A 5862-nucleotide genomic window follows, 5' to 3' on the forward strand; every position below is an offset into this window, starting at 1 on the left:
AGTAGAGCCTTGCGCCATCATCTTTAGGCCATATCCGGCCTCACCTGCCCACGCTATCACCATCTCCTTGCTCGCAAAAAAGGTCACGCCGCTGCTCGTTTTTTTTTGCTTCAAAACTCGTGAGTTTCACATTGTGAGGCCTTTGGCCATTAGCCTTAGGCCTTGGCCACTACAAGCGGCCCTTCCCACAGGAAATTCACCAAACCAAGCCGATAAAGCAAGCCAGAGCAACACAAGCAAGGCGAAGCAAACACTCGGCTTCCCATCGAATTTCACAAAGTCCGACTACGCTCAGTACCTGCAGAAATTTACAGAACCTGCATATTTTTTTGCGACGACTTCAAGAGGCGATCAACAAACATAATAGTCGACGCTTCCAACAATTAAACTTCAACTCAAAGGTGAAGCTTCAACCATACACGGTGCGGAGTTTGATTTGTACCCCGCCAATGCAAATTATTGTTTCTTCAACGATTAAGTGCTACGACGCGCAAAGGGGAGTTCGCTATACTTTGCAAGTGCTACCAAAATCAGGTATTTTTTTCTGAGTACTTCTTTCACTACACTGTGTAGCCATGGATTCGGATATCAACATGACATTCGATTTTGAGCAAAGTACTCCCGACTCTGCCAATGAACGGCTCGCGGTCGGCGGCTCGCGGTCAGATACTCTCAAGGAGAGTACCCGCGACGCTACGGCAGGAGAAGATACTTATGAATTGCTCGATATTCAAGAATTTCGTGCACTTCAAGCACGCATGACAGTCATGGATGAAAATTTTAAGGCTTTAAATGAAAATGTTACTAAACTTTGCACTTTAGTCATTCAATTGATGCAACAGCAGACTAAGAGTCCGGCTGACACCCACATGCATGAGCACGTTGGAACACAAGGGCAAGGCCCAATTAATGAAACATTGCATACTCTCACTACCAAAGAGGTAGATAATTTGTTGAAGAATTTCAAACCACTAGTTTTCAAAGGCGAAGACCGGGACCGCAATAAGGATGCAGTGAACATCTTTCTCAGTAAATGGGATGGAATTCATGCCTTACGGCTAACTCCGGATGCAGTAAGAGCTCTGCAAACGAGCTTAACTCTGGAAGGCAAGGCCTACAAATGGTGGATGTCTCTCAAGGAGAATAACATCATACCACAGAGTTGGAAAGCCTTTGAATCAATGTTTAGCAAGGAATTTTTGCCTACAAACGAGGCCGATCGGAATTGGACCGCTTGGGACACGTGTTCCATGCACCAATTTCCGTCACTCCTTGAATATATCTCTCACTATAGGGATGTCATCCTCAAGTTGGAAGGCTTGGATACCTTTCAACAAGTACGAGGGTTCATACGAGGTTTGACTCTAGAACTTAAGAAGTATGTCAAATCCCAGGACCCTAAAACACTTGAGGAAGCCATAGTAAAAGCACATATTCATGATGCCCTGATGATAAGAAAACACATAACAGTAACGTGCCTGCTAGTACACATAGTAACACACGCACTCAGTACGGGCACAATAAAAGAAAATTTATAGTTGCTAATTCCGATGCATCTAAAAAGCCCAAGGGGTCCAGGGGTACTCTCTCCCCTGAGGATTTTGATAAGGCCAAGAAAGAGAACCTATGTTTTCAATGCTTAGGAAGAGGCCATGGCAAAAAGGATTGTCCCAAGGGGAAATGTGTTGCCCAAGGGAAGGAGAAAGCAGTGCACACAGTGCAACTACTGCCTCTCGAGTCTTCCTCCAAGTTCTCTACAGTGGAAGTAACACACACTGAGGTGGTGCATGAATGCTGTCTCACAGCTTCCATGTGGCAACAAACCTTTGGACCACATGAGTTAGTACGTATGCACGGATATCTGCAAGGTCACAAGGTGTGCATCTTGGTAGATGACGGTGCTACACACAATTTCATCAATTACGGATTGGTGAAAAAACTCAAACTGCCTCAAACTCCGAGTACCCACCGCTACAAGGTAGCAATGATGAATGGGCATGATAGTGAAATATGGGATACTCAATGCCAAGCTGTTCCATTGGAAGTACAAGGGTACTCTATTTGTTTGGATTTTCAAGTTGTGAACATGGAAAGGGCTGATGTGGTTCTTGGTAGGGAGTGGTTGCATAGCCTAGGGCCATCACTGATGCGTAGCTATGAGCACAACAGTTTGATGTTTGATTCCCATGGCACACATGTGTTGTTGTTAGGAGAAAAGGATATATCATCATCACCACTGATTTGTACTGCCGAGCTTATGCATCTCGTTTCTGATAATGAAATAGAACATGTTTTCTTGTGTTACTCACTGTCTCATTTTCTTTCTAACATTGAGTCTGTTGAACATTCCTCAACGCCGCATGTTTCTCTCTCCTATATTCCGCCAATTTCTAATTCTACACAAGCAAACGTTGCTAATCAGTTACAAAAATTGTTAAAGGAATTTCAAGATGTCTTTCCCAATGATTTTCCATCAGGTTTACCGCCGACACGCTCAGTGCAACATGGCATTGACGTGGCTGCAGGCTGTAAACCTGTTAGTAAACCACCTTACTGTGTGAGTTACTCAGAGGCTATTGAGGTGGAACGCCAGCTTGCTGACTACCTTAGCAGAGGGTTTATACAACCCAGTTCTTCACCATGGGCTTCGCCTATCCTTTTGGTAAAGAAAAAGGACGGCAGTATGCGCATGTGCGTAGACTACCGGGGTTTAAATGCGGTTACAGTTAAGAACAAATACCCATTACCAAGGGTAGATGAGTTATTTTATAAGCTAACTCATGCTCGCATTTTTACAAAAATCGACTTACGGTCAGGATATCACCAAGTCCGTATTTGGCTTGCCGATATACCTAAGATTGCATTCCGAACACGGTTTGGACATTACGAGTTTTTGGTGATGCCCTTTGGGTTAACCAATGCACCCGCGACATTCATGACACTTATGGATAGTGTCTTGAAACCATATTTGGGCAAATTTGTCATTGTGTTCCTTGATGACATTCTAGTTTATAGTGATTCTGAAGAAGAGCACTTACAACATCTCAGGCAGGTGTTTGAGTTGTTACGTGCAAACAAGCTATATGCCAAGGAATCTAAATGTGATTTTCTCAAGGAAGAAATTCATTATTTAGGGCATGTCATTTCAGCTAATGGCCTATACATGGATCAATCCAAAGTGGATACCATCCGGAAATGGCCACCTCCTATAAATCTGGAAGAATTACAGATCTTTTTAGGCTTTGCAGGTTTTTACCAAAGGTTCGTTAAAAACTATGCTCACCTTGCTGTACCTATGACGGACCAACTAAAAGGAAAAGGTAAGGCTTTGCAGTGGGGTTCCACTCAACAGCAGAGTTTTGAAACACTCAAAGATGCATTAGCTACAACTCCTATACTGGCTATTGTAGATCCTTTGAAACCATTTGTTTTGGAAACGGATGCCAGTGACCATGCTATTGGAGCAGTCCTGTTACAAGACGCACGGCCAATTGCATTTGAAAGTAAGAAGCTGGATGCTGGATGCAGCTCAGCAGAATTATTCTGCTTACGAACGTGAACTCTATGCAATAGTGTCTGCCTTAAAGACATGGCATCACTATCTGTATGGTGCTCAGTTCGAGATTGTGTTTGACGATGAAAGCATCAAATGGTTTACACAACAAAAAAATTTAAAGGGTCGAAAATCCAGGTGGACCGAGATTCTTCAGGAATATGACGCCAAGTTAAGGTATCGCAAAGGCCGATACAATATAGTGGCAGACGCTCTCAGTCGAATGCCAGAGATCAATTCGCTCTTGTTCACGGAACTTCGTAGTGAATTTTTAGAATCTCTCAAGGGAAAATATGAGCAAGATGAAACATATTCCAAAGTGTGGAGCCATGTTCGAAAGAGGGATCCTTCTCACTCCATTGCAGGTAGTGTACAGTTATCCTCCACACCTAGTTCTCCTTTATCAAGTGATGAACTACAACGATGGAAGCATTTTACCATCGACAATGGGTACCTACTCCACAAGGGGAGAGTTTGTGTACCAACGGACACAGACATTCGGCGCCAAATTCTTTATGAATGTCATGATAGTCCAAGTGTTGGGCACCCGGGGATTAGAAAAACTTATTCTCTCATACGACGACAGTTTTACTGGCCAAGTCTACATGGCTTTGTTCAAGCTTATGTCTTGCATTGCCAAAAATGTCAAGTTAACAAAGCAGAGCGCCCGAAAGCAGGAGGACTCTTACATCCTTTGGAAATTCCCAATGGAAAATGGGAAAGTATCTCCATGGATTTCATAGTAGGTTTACCAACCACTATACGAGGTCATGACTCAGTATGGGTGGTCGTAGACAGATTGAATAAACTATGTAAGTTTATTCTAACCAAATCAACGATTAAGACACCAGAACTAGCAAGATTATTTGTGGACAATCTATACAAATTGTATGGGTCACCAAGTAATATTGTTAGTGACCGTGATCCAAAGTTTAACAGCCACTTTTGGAGAGTTGTATTTAAACGATTGGGTACACAACTCAACCTCAGTACAGCTGACCATCCAGAAACAGATGGTCAAATGGAACGGGTTAACTTGGTGCTAGAGGATATGCTAAGAGCATACGTCAGCAAAAAACAGACAGACTGGGAAGAATACTTACCTATTCTCGAGTTTGCCTACAATAGTTCTAAGCATGTCACAACAGGATTTAATCCTTTCATGCTCATGTACGGGTTTCAACCTAGGTCACCAGTTACAGTGGGGTTGGCAACCAAAAAACTCCAACAAGTTAAGGATTTTCTCCAAGAGCGCATGGATATGCTGAAACTTGCTCGTCAGAATGTCCACAAGCACAGGATCGGTATAAGAAATACGCTGATGAGAAACGTCGGCAAGTTACCTTTGAAGAAGGGGAGGAAGTATTTTTACGTGTTCCAGAACATTCGAAAAGTCTGAAAACTGGACCGACACCTAAATTATCTCCCTGATATTGTGGCCTTTCAAAATACTCAAGCGAGTAGGTGATCATGCCTACAAACTACTACTACCATCACACTCTCGCATTCATCCGGTGTTTCATGTAAGCCGTCTACGAAAGCGGTTACATGGGGACGACAACGTCATTGACCAACAGGTTTTGGTCGATTACATTGAACCTCCTACGTTACCTCATGAACCTGAACGTGTTATGGATTATCATGAGTTGCGTACGTGTCATCATGTACGACAACAAGCCTTAATCAAGTGGAAAGACCGACTTGAAGAAGGTGCCACTTGGGAAAACATTAGTGTTCTTAAGAAGAAGTTTCCCACTTTTGTTTTCGAGGACGAAAACTCTTCTTTATGGGGGGAGTAATGTCAGGACAAGGGTCCCGTACCCTAAGAACTGGGATAGTCATGGACTACGGCCAAGGGTCGGGCTAGGCAGTGTGGACAGGGGATCCTTCTAGGGCAAGGGGCTAGGAGCCCGCCTATATAAAAGGAGGTTGGGAGGAGGATCCGAGAGTCTAGTTCCCTAGGTCTTACACCAAGCTTGTTGAGAAGTTGAGAGCCTACACCAACACTCTTGGCTATGGAATGCAAATCCAACCAAGAGCCATGCTTCAATGCTTAATCTTGCCATCTTCTTCATCTTCATTACTATGATATTATGCTATGTTAAGCAAGAAGAGTGATGATAAGTGAGGAACTATTTCTTTCTCCTATGGATGATTCTTCTTCCTCTTCCCTACCCTCATTCCCCGCTAGCTCTCTCCACCTTCGAAGGTGTTTGAGGCCTTGCGACTGAGGCTTGGAATAGTTAATGCTTTTTGAAAAGTTTATTTTATGCTCATGATGCATGAAGATTTCCATCTTCATAGCATCA

The sequence above is a fragment of the Adiantum capillus-veneris genome, chromosome 26 (assembly GCF_014529385.1).
Source record: "Adiantum capillus-veneris isolate H3 chromosome 26, ASM1452938v2, whole genome shotgun sequence".
NCBI classification, from domain to species: Eukaryota; Viridiplantae; Streptophyta; class Polypodiopsida; order Polypodiales; family Pteridaceae; genus Adiantum; species Adiantum capillus-veneris.